This window comes from Halyomorpha halys, unplaced genomic scaffold (genome assembly GCF_000696795.3).
Source record: "Halyomorpha halys isolate HHAL.00 unplaced genomic scaffold, Hhal_1.1 Scaffold532.1, whole genome shotgun sequence".
Lineage (NCBI taxonomy): Eukaryota > Metazoa > Arthropoda > Insecta > Hemiptera > Pentatomidae > Halyomorpha > Halyomorpha halys.
Genome location: NW_027104827.1, coordinates 82367 through 100691, shown reverse-complemented (window position 1 = coordinate 100691; position 18325 = coordinate 82367). Strand labels below are relative to the sequence as shown.

The 18325-nt window shown below is 31.8% G+C and overlaps 1 protein-coding gene across 1 annotated transcript in view; it reads left to right on the top strand.

Moving 5' to 3' along the window:
• Window positions 1-18325, top strand: part of LOC106683973 (lysophosphatidylserine lipase ABHD12) — an 83524-nt gene that overhangs the window by 194 nt on the left and 65005 nt on the right. The window lies entirely within an intron of this gene.

Below are 18325 nucleotides of genomic sequence, written 5' to 3'. Positions count from 1 at the left end.
TTTTTTTATATTTTCACTACATGCACGTTTCACTAATCATAATAATTATGAAAGTAACAACCCTTACTTTTTTAGTCCTTAGTACAATTATAAAAACATTTTTCTCAAGAAGCAATGGAAATATTAAAGTAATAAATGTGTTGAAACACACACTTTTTTTATTTGCAATAAGAATATATATTGACTTCAACTTATAAATTATATTTCTAAAAAAATGAGGAAAAACATGTGTGATATATGGTAATAAACAATTTGGTTTTATGTAAACCTATTAAGATACATAAATAGATTATTATAAATCAATGTTGAACCAAGTCTAATTAAATGTTATAGCCAAATATTAAGAAATAATTTTCTTGGAAAGAGGTCAGGCAAATATAATATTTACTAACAAATAATCTTTTATTGGCGTTTCCTGAAGGCGCACACTCACCTCAGGAAAAAGAAAATTTTAATTTATGGAATAATGCTATACCATAACTTTTATATTTAGGAAGGTTGAAACCTAAAATGTTTGGTTCAAATCCTATTTGGTCTCGCAAACTTTTCTTAGTATTTTATTACGTTATGTCTCATTATTATTTTTTCAATCTTTCTAATACATTACGTTTAAATAATTTATAGACCATTTTATTTCAATTATATATTACATTTTTGATCCAGCCTATCTAGACCAATCTCCAAACTCTGGCAAAAGAAGCATAATTTTCTAGAGTTTTAGTATAAAGTGCTCTAAAATTAACTACCTTATTTACTTACACTGAAAATAATAATTTTAATGAACAGTTACATATAAGTTATTAATTAATTAATTGAGTTTCATCGAATAATAATGTAAATTAGTGAGTGATTAGCCATTCTTCAACAGGGGCAGTTGAAAACATCAGTGGATGAAGGGCTTTCGGGGGGGGGGAGGAGGGATAACAATCCAGGAAAAAAAGAGTTATTAGTTTTGAAGAATATTTCAAACACTCCTTTCTAAGTACCAATTTTTTTTTTCTAAACCTAAAAATTTACTAGTTTTTGGAAGTTAAAAATTGAGTTTGGCTATCTAAAATAGGAATAAATAAGCATTAAAATTCAAATTTTTCGTGATTCATCCATTCTTCTTAAATTGTTACTTTCTTTGTTTCAGATGTAAAAATTATTATTATTTTTTACTTACCTTTATTTTTTTCTACTAAGATTCACAAATGTAAAAATTAAACAACTCGTAAATATTCACCGTAAACCTTTTCACTTACTATATTTATACCTCCTTTAGTTTCCTGAATTTTTTTTTCCAGTTCCCTCTAAAACAGAAAACAAAACATGAAATAGTAAATTGCATTACGTATTTGTTACATAAATCAGGTGAGATATAATCTTTTTCTACCGTTGATTCTTGAAGGTATACAATGAGATAATTAGCTGAGGTTTGAATATAAATAAATAGTATTTATATGAGCTTATTAATAACAAGATGAGATTTTTTTTTTTATAAAACAGGGAATAGATTGCTGTATAGAATAGAAATAATAATTAATACAGATATTATTGGTTTACCATTAGTCTAGTCAAGTAACACAAAAAAAGAAGAAAAAAAACAGTCGAACTCAAACATTCAAAAAATAAAAAGTATTATATCCTTAAAAGTTCCATTTATCAGTGCGTCGGGTTCTGATATGAGAGGAATGGTAGTATAAAAAATCGTCTAATTCATCAGTTTTTTCGGTTCTACCACAAAAACTAAGAGGCTTTTTGAATAATTTGTTCTTAACAATGTAAGTATAATTAATTATAATACAGACGTATTATCAGGTTTATCATTATATTTGTACCTAGAAAAGTATTGGATTTGGTAACATGTTTTGTATACAAAATTAAAGTATATTACATTGCCTATTAAAGTGTTTACATAACTTTTTTTTCTTAATACAGTAGTTTTTGAGATATGAAGCCAGTTATTTTTTATAACAATATCCAACATTTCAGAGGTTAGCAATTGACAAGCCCTATTTCTCCCCTAAGAAAAGAAAAAGTTATATGACCACTTTTATAGGAAATTAATTGTACTTTATTTAGATGGTTTAAAAACATAAGTTACATAACCATATTGGTGGTAAATGTAATATAAATTAATTAATTAAGACTAATGTTTTCAATAAACTTCTTAGTTTTGGAGATATAAACGTAAAAAATGGTAAATTATACATTTACACCCTTTCACACCCAAATTAGCAGGCATAAGATTTAATTTTCTAAAGTTCAAAATTAATTTGACCATACATAAACGTAAAAAATGGTAAATTATAGATTTACACCCTTTCACACCCAAATTAGCAGGCATAAGATTTAATTTTCTAAAGTTCAAAATTAATTTGACCATACCTTCATTCTTCAATACAGAATCTCATTTTTGCAGACAGCTGCGATAATTTCACTTATCTAATGTTCTTAGTCACTTATCTGTTTTATAATAGTCAAAAAACGACATATTATATCATTGATAGAGCTCAGCAAATTACTCAGATCTGATCTTATCGTCAAATTGTCTTAGAAATGCTCTGCCATTTTTCGAACTAATCTAGTTTCTGGAATCTTCTTTGACGTGGTTAAAACTTTGGACAACCTCTTAGACGAGTCGAAGGTAATCTTTCACAAAGTTTTTAGCTGTTCCTTCCTCGAAGTTGGACAAAAAGTATTGGAAATAAAATACAGAACAAAAATAATTACTTGTGAAGAATATAGAGATATCTTTCTACAATATATATATACTACTTTTATCAAAAATAGTTGAATGCCGATGAAACTATTTAATTTAAAGAACCAGTACATTCTAACATACTACTTAATAAATAAATATCGAAGAATTAGAGGCAGAAATTGAAGGGTTTGCTGTAAAGAGAAAAGAAAAAAAAAAAAAACAAGTTTTCGTATTTATCAAAAACTATAATTATGAAAATTAAACATTCTGAGTGATGTAAAAAATAGTTTTTAATCGATTTTTTCAACCATCTATGTATTAGGACAATATTTGCAGTCAATAATGCAGCTATAGACGATGTTAAATGATTTAAATTATTAGAATTACATATTTTTTTCACACTTAAATTGAATTATAAATTGTTTAACCTACGTTTAAGAAAATGATTTCTGGAAAAAAAAATTACCATTTTAATATTTTATTTTCTTATAACTAACTATAAGTGAAAGAGTCCGATAATTTCATCGGTTGAATAAAATGAGAACTATTACTAAAATTACAAAGTTTTGTTACAAAATTAAAGATTTATTTCTTCAACACAAATTCCCTCAAAAAAGTCGTCAATCCATCACAATGGACCTACTTCTTTTTATATGCAAACCCTTCAATTGTATAAATAGCCATAAATTTTTACCTGAATGTTAACCCACAGCAGTCAATAAAACTGACCTATTAAATGAGGTCTTCCTTTGGTTAAAGTTGGGAAGGGAGGTAAGTCCCATCAATATCTACTCCTAACCTCAAAAATATCGGTATGGAAATAAACGAAATCAATGGAAAGTATGGAAGATTTTCATCCTTTGTTGGGTGTTTTCATTCATGTTAGTGGTGGTTATACGTCTGTGGTAAAGTATGAGTTGGTCAACAATTCGTTCGAATCTTATACAGTAGGCAGGTTCACGTATTTTTTTTTATGTATCTTTTCAGCTTTATGAGTCTAATTGTTGAAGTCGATCCTTTATAACCGATAGAGGACAATAGCCTTATTCTATTATTAAAGTTTCGAGGTCATTCTTTTATCTAAGTTCAGTCCTAAACAATGAACAATATTACTCTTTCCAGTTGTAAAAATTAAAAATAGTTATTCGATGGTAAAAACGACTTATAATAAACGGATGTGTACTTTTTTTTGTTATAAAATATTATATCCATTTATTTACTTAAATGAAAATTTCTAATGCGGTGGAGAGTAAAAGAAGGGTTGAGCACATTTATACAATTTCTCGTATTTACATTTGTACGTGTTAATCAATATTTTATTCTATAGGAGGTTACGCAAACAAAATACTTAGATTAGTAATTTCAACCAAGTGAGAGTCCCGGGTTCATTAATAAATAGAGGCCCTCCGGATTAGAGATGGGGCTTTTCAAATTATTTTCCGAACAACTTTGAGTTATAAATAACCCACTAGAGGCCGATTATAGCAGAAGTAGTTAAGCCACCTTAGCAAACTCATAATTTCAACGGTTCCTGTTCAAATCCGGAGTTAACTTTAGTTCGCGATAGCCCTACAGAATAAAAACTTGACCCTTACCCGACCGTGTAGCCTCAACACGACTCCACTAATCTAAACGAAAATTGGAGGAGGTTTAGAGCCATCTAAATAGCACAAAATGTTACAAACAGGACCTACGTAAACAAAGTAGAACCGAAGATATAAAATAAAATGCTTCAGAAGTTTTTCTGTGTTTGAAACTACATTTTCTCCCGTATAAAAGCACAAAATGTAAACGATATTGGTATGGGTTGAAAGAGTAACATTTCAACTTTCCAACAGATAGAATTGTTGGGAGTTATGAACGTTACACCTTAACACGGGACATTGGCAAATAAAAAATATAGCCTCCAAAAAGCAAATTCAAAAATTTTTAATTTTTGTTTTATACGTAAATTATTATTTAGGAGTTACAAAATACGCTAAAGACGAATCTGACTTAATTTTTCTTAAATAAAATTTGTTTGACAAACTTTATTATCTTGAAGATTCATTTGTTTTTTTAGTATTTTTTAATACAGTTGTATAAAATACCATCAACGATTTTTCATTCTTATTCTGTACGAAAAAAAAATTGATTGGTTTATAATAAACATTAAACATATACATAGGAAAGGCGGAATACGATAATATAAAACAATATAAAATTGTATGATTGCCCTGTTTGTCCAGACAAATTCATGATATGGGTCTTTGACAGCGGCTATTATCGGAGGCATTTTGCCTGGGATTGAACGGTTCGTTAGCTATAGACCACTACAAGGACTGAGGGGCGTATAAACATGTCAAGTGTAAAAGGACCTGTTGATGACGTAAAACCCTGGCATGCCGTCACTGGGGGGCCGACATAGAGCTAATTAACGTAGCAAGTTGGGTTGCATATAGTCGCTTCGAGGTTATCACTCCCATGTCAGAGCCACTGATCCCCCGCAAAGTTTGCACCATCCGCATAATGAGCCTGTTCCCTAGAATGCTGTCTTCTTGGGGCTCGAGTTCGGCAGAAACCGAGTACTGGCAGGTCTTCAGCTCGAACTACCGCTACATCAACGTTGGCGCAGAGTTTTACTCAACGGTTTAACTTTAATCTTCAGCATTCATGAGGAAAGCGGACTTATATAAACATGTAAAAATAAGGATCGGAACAACTTTAGAATCGGAAATTTTGACATATTAAAGCCAAAATAAAATACAAACCATCTAATTTCTCCTTTTTTATCGTATTTTATTATTCTGGCAAATATTGAATTCTGTTTCTCTTATCTGGACCTTTTGTTAATTTAAATTAAAATTCAAGAAGATGGCCTCGAGATCTTTGACTTTAGAAATGTAGTTGAAATTCTATCAATGGGTAGTCGATTCTCCAAATGTCTTTATCATGATATTGTAATATAACGCATACCAAATTTACATGTTCTATATTTTATTAATTATTTACAGTTGTAAATATCAATAAAAAAAAAATAGCGTTCACAGTAATTAAATTTTTATTTATATATTTTATTTTCCCATAAATATCACTGAATTCTATTTTTAAAAAATTCAATTCTTTATTATATTGACGTTCTTGTTCCACAAGAACAAAACCTGCCAACGAGTTATAAACCCCCCATATATCGATTGGTGAAAAATACACTAAAAAAAAATCCAAACATTTCAGCATTAACATACGTCTGATCTGGGGTCGAAAAAGCTCTCACAATTTTTTATAATGTTTTAATTTAAGACATTTTAATGAGTACATAATGAAACAAATTGCTCAACAAAAGTTATTCTAATACTTATGTAAAAAAAATTTTGGTTCAGAATGTTTAAAGTTCACTCTAAATTAGGAATAACAAAAAGTAAAGTACAAGTTTACCAACACATTTTTGCTCATGGTTATGAGTTTTTGGTTATAAAATTAAAAAAATCAATGTTAATTCATATAATTTCGTAAGATCCTAAATGCTCCCTACATTGTCACAAATAAAATCATCCACAAAGACCTTAATGTTCCATTTGTAACCGATCTAGCCCGAACCATATATCAATCCTTCCATTACAAACTCCCTAACCGCTCAAACCCATTAGTTTCTAATCTTGCTTCCTCTTTTATTCCGGAAAATCCTCCGAGGCGTCTGAAAAGAAGATGGCCTCGAGACCTTATATTGTAAAAATGTTTTTAGAGTGCTACCATTGGGTAGTTTCTCTACATGCTTGTACCATACCATTATGATTTCCTCAAATTTACTTGATATATTTATGTACAGTTGTAAATATCAATAAATAAGTTTAAAAAAAAATATATATATAATGAGTTAATTAAATAATATTGTGTAGTTAATTAAATTTATATATGCCAAATACCTTATTATTAATGTTACTGTATTTAACCTTTGTGGTATCATAGACAGGTTATAATAGGAGAAGGGAGATCAAAATGGCTTTGTTCCTACAAATGAATGGTGTAATTGGAAAATAATATTTTTAACACTTTCCAAATGGAGAGATCGTGTGTGCTCACCTTGAGGAAGATGAATGCAATAGAGCTTGCTAGCAACTAATTGAAAAAACTGAAACAAAATATAAACTGTTGCATAGATTGCCTCCACAACGACCTTTATGCTCTGATGACAACACAAATAAACGGTAGGCAATTTGAACCAACACAACAGAAAAAAAAATACAGAGAGATTAAAAGTACACAACTTCCATGGAAGTCACCAATCTAAAATTCCAGAAGATATGAAGTAGTAATGACTTATCTGCGACACACTCGAGTGTGTATTAGTCGAGTGTATACCCAAGTATACTTGTCGCTGTCAGAAATATCTAAACCAACACGAGGATAGTGTAACGTAACACTAAGAGTTAAAACATATACTGACAGATTGCAGGTATCGAGGTGGGTTCGTTTCTTCTGATTCTGCTTGTCCAGAAGGCCTCGACAATGCGTGTTCAGTTTATAGAGGTAAGGTATTTGACAAGGAAGATGATTAGATAGGATGAGACTAACGGGTGACATTCGTTATATCTAAGAGGATGGTAACCTCGTCCTACCGGGTACTATTCCTGTAGAAACGAGTGAGGTATGCAAGCCTTGAGGATAGCTAGCCGCCAGGTCCTGCAGGAAGGTACCTCCATCCTACCGGATACTATTCTGATAGAGACGAAGGAGGTATGTAAGCCCGGAGGATCCTACGAAGGTATAACTGGTAGAGGAGAGAGATCATGTTAAAGGTGAACCAAAAATAGCAACTCTTTTGAAATCAGGATCGGATATAAACCGAAAGGATCAGTGGTCAATTAGGCGTTCTTTCAGACCCTTATTTATTGGGCTAGTGTATAAGGTTTGACCGATAAGCTGTCTTATTTGCTTGAGGTAGTTTCGTGCGTTATTTTGCCATAGTTTATTTATCATTTTATTGACATTTCTCAGTAGTATATATATAAATTAATAATACGTACAAATAATAATATGTTTTTATAAAAGAAAATATTATATAAATTTGAGAGCTTCGGTGAGGCTCGAGGTGCTGCGCTCTGGTGGATGGGAGCTCAACTGCTTGTTCCTCTCGCTACAAGCATTAGATAGACACCGGAACCCCATATCATTTGGAAACTTTATTGAACGAATATAGGACACATTCCCGAAATATTGGATTACTTAAAGAAAAACATCATATACGAATATATTTATAACAAATTTGCTTTATTTACTTTTTTATTACAATAATTAATATCTCTTTCTGTTATCAACAATTTTTCTAATTTTATTTATTACTATCATATCAGCTGACATAACCTAGTATAAACAATAACGATGAGTCTAAATCTAAAATAAATTAATACACCCGCGTGGGATCATAAAATTTAGAATTATATATAGCATAATTTAGATAGAATTTGCATTGACTGTATCTCCATAAACAAATGGAGGAACCCTAATATGTTAGAAATCCTAAATCTAAAATAAATTGATACACCCGCGTGGGATCATAAAATTTAGAATTATATATAGCATAATTTAGATAGAATTTGCATTGACTGTATCTCCATAAACAAATGGAGGAACCCTAATATGTTAGAAATCCTAAATCTAAAATAAATTGATACGGGAGCGTGCGATCATTAAATCAATTGCATTTTCATTTGCTGCATCTCCAAAAACATATGAAGGGACTCTAATATGTTAGGTTTCAGAACAGTTAAAATAAATTGATGCGCGATCTTAAAATTGATAGCATTTACATTTTCTGCATCTCCTAAAACATATTATGGAACACCTATATGTTAGAAATTAATAAAGTTGAAATAAATCGATATCATTTTTATTTTATAGATCTAGAAAAACATATAAAGGGATCCTTCATGAATTCATCAGAATAGGTAAATACATCGAATCATAATCTTAAAATCGACACCATTTTCATTTTCATCCTCTCAAAAAACATACAAATGGATCCTATTTTTTTTTTTCGTGAGACGGGGAGGAAATATCGATTTGTACAAACATTTTATACAGAAGTTCGTGTAAAAATTCTGAATAGCTGTAGTTGTGAATCTTAGCCACTTGTAAATACACCTCCAACTACTAGTTACAACTCCTTTTTCCAACTATTACAAGGAGTTGCGAGACGCCAACTACTAAGTATCGAAAGTAGCTGTATTTGCAAATACTTTCCAGCTACTTATAGTTGAACTTCTTTTTGCACAACAGAGCTATTTATGAGAACTGGATTCATTACAATTTTATAGGATGTGTTCATTCTGATTTGACAGTGCGACATCAATATTAAATCAAAGTGAGCATGCCCCGTTAAACTATAATGAACTAGTAAGTACAATACATTGATAATTAGATAACTAATATCTTACGGATACTGTTGGTATAAGAAACTCGCGCTTATAAGTATTGATAATAAGCAGAAAAGATCCTTAGTACATCAAAGAATACTTCGAATCCTTGGTTGAAGAAGAACAGTAATTGAAATGCTAATATCGAAATGAAATGGGAAGTTATGTTTCAATAAATATACTCGTTGTTTTTTTTATAGCATTTTTAGAATAAGAACAATTTTTATTTGTTCACCTTGATTATTATGTAATCACTATGACTGATCTCCGATTAAAAATTAATCTTTATCTCGCTATCAAAGTCAATTATCATTCAGTGTCTAAATATATTTCCTATATCTACAATTTTTTTTTATATTACTACAAGTATTAATAGTTTGTTCATTTTGATTCAAATCAAAATTCAGTTTAGTTACTCTACATTAACTGTAGAGATATCTTCTGTGGTACACTATGAAATATTTGTCTAGTGGTTCTTGTCTTCTTTTGTGACTTTGAATTAAACCTTAGTTAAATCAATAAATTTTTGTAGACAATGGTTTTGTAATTTAGGAGAAATAAGAGTTCAAAGAACTAAAGGACGCACACGATAACGATAGAGAACATTTTAAAATTTTAATATCATTTCTTTAAGCACATAACCTAACAGAGCAAGTAATCTATCTACCATTTTACCATGTCCACCATTTATGATGAATATTGGTCTACCTAACAATACTTACTAAAAGAAGTGAAGCAGCATTTAGTCAATGTGTGTGTAGATTGTTTAGTGTAACTTATGCTTAATAAACTAAGAAAAAATAGTGGCTTTAGGAACCTGTTTGTTTCTGAGTCGATTCTGGGTAACTGAAGTTTTCTAAATAAGAAGAAAAATATCGTATTCGCTTTAAATTCCAATTGTCTGATTTTTTGACAATAAAGGCTAGTCATATTCTATTATCTACGAAAAAAAATTTTAATTATTAAGGGCTAGAGAAACTACCCAATGGTAGCACTCTAAAAACATTTTTACAATATAAGGTCTCGAGGCCATCTTCTTTTCAGACGCCTCGGAGGATTGTCCGGAATAAAAGAGGAAGCAAGATTAAAACTAATGGGTTTGAGTAGTTAGGGAGTTTGTAATGGAAGGATTGATATCTGGTTCGGACTAGATTGGTTATATACGGTTGGATACGAAAGGAGTTCGAAGGTTTAGTGGAGCCCAAAGCTCAACGCCGTATGTCCAGATAGGCCTTATAATTGTCATGTAAATCAGTCTTTTGTAATGTGGAAGTTTGGACCGTTTGTCTAGTAAGTGCTGTAATAGTCGAAATTGACGTGCAGTTTCCACGTTAGTCGTTTGTCCTGATGTAGTCCAAGGTAGTGGATCTGTTCAACAGGGGTAAGGGCAACATTATTTAAGTATACTGTAGGGCAGTTAGTTAGTTTACGACGTAGGGTAAAAGTAATTTGATGGGATTTGTTGGAATTTATTTTAATCCTCCAATTACGACACTATTCTTTGAGGGCTGTGATATGGGTTTCAAGAGTTTGGGATGCAATTAAAGGGTTATTATTAACAGCGAGCACACATGTGTCATCGGCATACGTGGTGAGGATTGTGTTAGGATTGGTTGGGATGTCTGCTGTATAGATTGTGTAGAGGATGGGACCGAGGATACTACCCTGAGGAACACCAGCGGACTGAAAGAAGAGGGAGGAATAGGAACCATTGTGGTTTACTTTAAATAATCTGTCAGTGAGAAAGGAACGAATAATGAGAAAGTATGTAGGAGGTAGGAATCAAGTATCGAAGAGGCTTAACAACTTGAAAGAGTACCAAGTACTTATTCCGTTGTTCAAGGTATTTTACAAAATATGCTTGATAAGCTTTTGTACCAATGTTATTTTTATTTCTTCGGTTTTTTTCTTTTTTCTGACTCACTCAATAATATATATAAGTTACAGGCAGCTGTACAACTCATATCGGCTGATCAAGTTGATCAGCTGATTCAAATGTATATATAGACGAGCTAGGCACAATAAAAGTTAGTCTTGGAGTAACAACCGAGTTGGTCATTTCTCTCTCCCTTTTCTCTTTTTTTAGTATTTGTGTTCTCAAACGTCTCACTAGTGTCGAAACCCGGGAACTTTACATACCGGAGTAAATTTTTTTTCAGAAAAAAAAATTTATTGTTGTTTTCTTATCATCCATTTTTTTTTAAATGGAATCGTCAGACAAGCCGTTATAATTGTCATGAAAATCAGTCGCATTAAATCAAAACAGGGTCGTTCTCAAGAATGCAAGAATCGCAAATAAACTCAGCGAGATGATGGAGATGATCCAAGTACAGGGTCGGATGTAATTCCAACAAACAACCAGGCTCAGAAGAATCGGAAAACAGGTGAGAGACATCCGAAGATGAAGAAATGGAAGAAATTGATGAAATCATCAATGATAAACGTCGGCAAATCATATGGAAAACCAGAACCTCGGGGCTACTAAAAATAAAGCATGAAAAATACGGCAGCAGTACTATTGTGACTATTTGGTCCTAGCCTAGTCTCAGGAAGAACCAACTCTGCAGAGCACTAGGATGCACCGAAGGCCGGACAAACCTATCTTCTATACTTAGGAAATGCAGTGTTGTAGGACAAAATTCCGCGTCTTTGGGCGACAGAACATATTTATCAAACTAGCTATGGCGTACCCAGTGAAAGAGAGGTCAGTAGAGGCAGTGTTAAGAGCTCTATGCACGTGGTTCTAGTTTTACGGCATACCGGATAGAATCTCGTCAGACAGAGGAAGAGAGTTTGACAACGCAAGTATAAGGGAAGAGATGAAAATCTTGGAAGTTGTGTGGCACCTTAACACCCCAGGACATCCAAAGAGCCGAGGAGGTATTGAAAGACTCCACAGTAACCTCAGTTATATACCTGTGGGTATATCAGTTAGAAATCCATTATATTATAACCATTATATCAGTCAGCCGGACGAAGCGATGGAACGAGCGATCGTAGCAGATAATCATTCCATACACTCGGTCACGAGGTTGTCTCCTTTTGAGATTGGACTGCGAGGACTTCGGAGGAATTACCAAAATACAGCGACTGAGGATAGTAATATTGCCGTTAATTTTATGGCACGGAGGAAGATGTGGGCCAAAGTCAGAGACAAAATTGAGAAGGAGAAACGCAAAAGAGTTACTAGACGCAATCTCAGTGTTCGCGATCCCTTCTGGAGGACAATATTGTAAAGTTGTGAAGTTTTTATTTTCATTAATTTTTTCATTTTAGAAAGTTAATAAGCACATGTGAGTGTAAATATCAGTGATTCATGTGAAATTGTATTTTTTCTTTGTTTTGTCTATTTTATTTTTTTATTTTTTTTGCTCAGAGTGCTGTTATTTTGAATCCTATTTCTGTAGTTTTATTTGATTTGAATTTTCTCTGTTATTGTATTTGTATATATCTTTTTCCTTTGTCTATAATGGAGTTTACGAGGATTGTTCGTAAACTGTTGGGTGGATAGGGACGGACTGCCACCTGACAAGTCTATATCAACTGATGGAATAGAACTGCTGACCAACTGTATATAAATATATAGATGGAGTGGCTCCGTAAATAGATCAGTCTTTGTATTTACTTCAAGCGTTTCATTTATTTGGTTATTTAATCTCTTCCCATTTTTACTCATGCATATTATAATAAGGATTAATAATCCTTAATACACCTGGTTTTATTGTTATGACATTTGTTACTGTATCGGCTACTAAACGTAAGAAAGATGTTTGGGTCAGTCAATGAAATTCGTTGTTATTTTCTACCTCTTACACTACTTATCTAGGAAAAATGAGTAGTTCGTTTAAATCTTGTTTTAACGATCACTATTACTATTGATGTTAACGATTCCGATAAATTTACTACTTATAGAGAATATTCTGTAAACAAAAAACGAAGAAATAAAAACAGCATCGTTACAAAAGCTTATCAAGCATATTTAGTAAAGTAACCTGGACAACGGTATAAGTACTTGGTACTCTTTACTTTGGTACTTTCAAGTTTGAGTGTTGTTAAGCCTTGTCGATACTCGATTCCACGAGGGCGTAGGCTTTTTGTTTGCCAATGAGATGGTGTGAACCTTTCCCTATGGGTTTGGAGACAACTCATCCAACATTTCAGAAGATAACGGAAAAGAATTATTAAGGCCAGAAGGATAGTCATAATGGCGGACTATTGCTGGACTTTACAAAGAAATATTCTGGATAAACATTTAATAGATGATTGTATAAAATATTTTTATTTATTTTGGTTTTGTTTTATTGATTGTATTCAATTGTCATCCATAACTCCGTTTTAAAGTCAAGTTAAAAACCAAAAATATTTAGCTTTCTAACCTGTTTCTTTTAACTTAAATTTGTTACATGTATCGAAATATAAACTCTTTTTTGCTGGTCAGGATATAAATAATAGTCAGATGAATAAAATGTTTTTATAACAGGGTATAACACTATACCTACAATATCCTTAAGATATTAGTTATCTAATTATCAATGTGTAGTACTTACTAGTTCATTATAGTTTAACTGGGAATGCTCACTCTGATTTAATATTGATATTGCACTGTCAAAACGCATCCTATTAAATTATAATGAATCCAGTAGTCATAAATACCACTGCTGTGCAAACACAAGAAGTGTGCAGATACAAGTAGTTGAAAAGTATTTGCGAATATAACCCTTTTCGATACTCCAGCAGTCCGCAAGTGGTTGGAAAATGGAGTTGCAACTATAAATCTCAACTATTAGTTAGAGGTGTAGTTGTGAGTAGTTCAGATACAGTTATTAATAATTTTTACTCGAACTTCTGTATTAAAATTTGTGTATCAAAGATCGAAATTTCCTCCCCGCCTCACGAAAAAATATATTAGGATTCATTTATTTGTTTTTTGAGATGAAGAAAATGAAAATGCTATCTATTTTAAGATCATGTATCGATGTATTTATGTGTTCTGATTTCTAATATATCATAAGATCCCTTTATATGTTTTGAAATAAAAATGGAAAGAGACTAAATAACCAAAAACATTTTTGCTTCTGATAAAAGCTTTATTTATTTATAAGAGAGTCAATTTGAACAAAGTAAGTAGATGTCGAGTAACTTGAAAAATTAATGCATTTCAATTTCACTCCAATTCCCGTACCCCAAAAAAAGTATTTTATTATCCTTCAGTCTAAAATAGCCAGGTTCAGTTTAGAATCAAGGCAGTAGTTTCGATATGCACAGATATAATCGACATTTGTCGATGGTTAAACGCTGGATAGGATTCCATCGTTGTAAATATGACTAGTTTTTAATTCTTTTTCAATAAATTGTCAACCTGTTCTATATAAATGAATCGAAAGGGACATTATTTACACGGATTACCGAAGTTCTAGCCTATGCAAATGAAATTCATCATTTTGAGACCCTTCAGAGCATAAGAATCCCCTTTAAAATACTGGATGTAGAAGCAAAGAAGAATGGCCTTCATATTAATGAGAGATAGATTAAGAAACAACACAGTTAGAACCAGAGTTTTAATGAAATAGGCCATATAGTTTTGAAATGGTCAGAAATTTCTTTACCTTGGCATAATTATTAACGATAATTTCATTGAGGAAGAAGAGGTGAGAAGAATAATCGTGGTAAGAGCATATTTCTCCACATTCAGACTAATTGAAAGTTGATTTTTGGTTTTCCTAATTTATTTATTTACAACTGGAATAAGCAGTATTCAAAATGTATACAACTAGTAAAGTTGATGTTAGTTATACAATGACATGGTATATACATGTGGAGAATCTATATTATATATAGATTCTATCTTTTATACGATAGGATTCCAACATTTCTAGAGGAGAAGATCTCGATGCCATCTTCTTTTCAAACGCCTAGGAGGTTTATCAGGCAATGAAGGAGAAGGTAGGTTAGAAACAAGTGGGTTTGGGTGGTTAGAAACTTTTAATTCTCCAGTTTTGAAACCATTCCTCAAGGGTGGTGATGTAATTGAATGTTAAGTTGTAAAACCTTACCATCAAGTTTATTCTGAACAAGAACATTATAAGACGGCTACTCTTATATATCGTTCAGAAATATAAACCCTTAGTAATAAACTAATCAATCTCCTAGTTTTGAAAGGAGCCTTACATGATTTAAAAAAATATTAGTGATAAAGATAAAACAGGGAACTGCTCAGACATCAATATTTCATCTTTTATCAAAATGGAATGATTAGGATGACTTGGCTATGTTATGAGGTTACGGAACGAAAGAGAGGACTGTAGGTTGTTCATGAATGTCTGCGATGGTGTGGTGAAGACGCCGAAGGAGGAATGGGGCAGGGCAGGATCTTCGGCAACAGAGGATCTCTGTAAACCTTGCAAGACATGGCGGTTGTTGAGTAGGCCAAGGACAGCTTCATTCGTCTTTAGAGCCGAAAGAAGAAAAACAAAATTTTTAAATTCAATTTTTAATCATAATGGATATAATTTTATTTCATTAAGTTATGGCATTCTATTAATTAATTTACAGTTACTACTATGTATACTAGTATAATTAATTAAGCATTAAGGTTTACAATCCTGAAGCGAAAATGAAAGTCAAAAAACAAAAAATAGGAATATCAACTGTTCAAATTCAAAAATAAATATTGATAATCAGAGAAATTGGTGATATAGAAAAACACCCCACAAAACATAGAGTCAGACCCACCAGATGAAGAAGAAATAGAGGAAGTAATAAAATCAATTAAAAATAATAAGGCCTCTGGTGAAGAAGCCCTTCCTGGAAGAAATGTGGAAGTTGAGGAGTGACGAGTTCTGAAGGAAATTCATGGAAATGCTTATGAAAGTTTGGGAGAAAGAATAAATACCAGAAGAATGGAAAACCGCCTCAATAAATCCTTTACATAAAAAGGGATCCAAAACCAATGTTAATAACTATAGAGGAATTTCACTACTATCAGTTACATATAAGATGTTCTCTAAAGTCCTGCTAAATAGATTGGAATTACAAATAGATCACAAAATAGGAGAGTACCAAGGGTGATTTAGACAAGAAAGGTCCTGTCAGGAGCAAATTTTAAGCCTTAAACTGCTCATAAAATATTACACTACCACAGCGAAAAATCTTTACTTTTCCTTTGTTGACTTTAAAAAGGCCTACGATTCCGTGGGAAACCCTACTGGAAATCCTGAAAGAGTATGGACCAGAAAACCATAAATCTGATAAAACTTACTCTGTCAGATATCAAATCTAAAGTGAAGTTTCAGGGTCTTATAAGCAAACCTTTTCAGATAAGAACAGGGCTAAGACAAGGCGAAGGCTTGTCTCCAATACTTTTCAACATAGGCTGGTTAAAATCATGAAGGAATTCTGGAAAAAAAATAACTCAGGAGCCATAGTAGAGAACTAAACAATCAAAGATAGCATAGAGTTGTTTGGCATTTGCCGACGATCTCGCACTGTTGGCAGAATCAGAGGAAGAGGCTATTAGTCAAATAAATATCCTACAAATAATAGCAGAAAAAGCAGGCCTACAAATATCATATGAAAAAACAGTGCTCATGGCTACTGAAGTAAATTACAAGAAAAAATATTAAACACTGAATATGGAAAAATAAAAATGACCAGAAAATTTAAGTACTTGGGAAAATAATTTGTCACACCGGTTCTGAGAAAGAGAGCATCTGCGAGAAAATCAAAAAGTCGAAAAACAAAAAATAGGAATATCATCTTTTCAAATTCAAAAATAAATATTGATAATCAAATAATAGTTTATTATAGTTTCCTGGTAAATGACTTTTGTTAATATTTTGGTATTAATCGATACGTTTAAAATGCTTTAAATTAAACTATTTATGGGAATAATCGTTGCTACTGGTATACAGATGAAAGGTGACATGTTTTTTTTGTTTTTATTTTCCGAACCCTCTAAAACAGAAATAAAAGTGATTTAATAAGTGCATTATTGTGAAAAAAATAAAAAGTAATTCGTGTTGTGTCTTACCTTTTACTACCTTTGGTATTTAAATGGAACGCAGTTTATAAAGGTTTCGATTTCCTTTCAGCCAATAGGAATCGATGCTTCTTATTACATGCGTTATCGGTGTTAGGTTGTGACCTCCTTCAGTATCCTCCATGAGTAAGCTATGTGACGAGGGCTCATCACATCATTAAAGGTATCGGACAATATCAGTAGTTTCAAAATTTCTTATCGAATTGGATCTAACTAAACAGCCCTTTATATTATCCGGTTCAGTAATAATTCACTATAAATCAATTAAAATAAGAAATTTATTCATAATCATTTGAAGTACTTACTGTTTTATTTAATTCAACGTAGTTATTTGGTAATTTTTTTTTGTAATATTTCCATTAAGAATAGATTTTAATGAGAGCTTAGTAAAATTCTTAAATTTCTTGTGTTTAATATATGGAGTTAACATTCAGCACTAAATAAATCAGTTTGGCCCCAATAATCTATGGTTGGCTTTTTTATACAAAATAAATCTTACCCAGTTGTTAATACTTTCACTGCAATTTAAAAATTTTTATCATTATTATTACAAGACGGGAGTACCGTCTCCCTCTCGAATATTTCTGATAAAATTTTGTATTTTTTTAATACTTTTTTATAGCAGCTAAATTTCGAAGCATTATTAAATTGTAAAAGTAATCGTAATCGTAAATTTAACCTAATAATAGGGGTAGGTATTCATGGTCTTTTGTTTAACATGTTAGAGCGTGTTAAATGGAAAAACTCATGTTAAATGGAGAAATATTTCCTTCTTTTACCATGTTAAAACGATATAACATATAACATGGTTGAGAGTGTGTTACTAGGTCTGTTAAATGCAGAAGGACTTCACGCAACAGACTTGCTGAGCACGTCATATTGTTTGCTGTGGTAGATTACCTGCTCATAGTTTGTGTTTTGATTGTCTTAGTATTGTTTTGGATGTTTTTATAACTAATAAAGTAATGGATAACAATAATGTACTAATAGGTTTCAAAGATGTTTTTATTTTGTTTCTCTTCCTCACAAGTTCGAAGATCACCAAGGCACTCAGTGGCCGAGCATTCACACAACTTCTATTTTTCACTCAATTTAAGCATTTTCTAATAAATTACTTAAATCAAAACTTAGAGGTAACAATAACAGGAAGGAAAGGTTATAAAGGTTGGAAAACAAGTTGCTCGGAAAATCCACTAGGACTTCTTATGC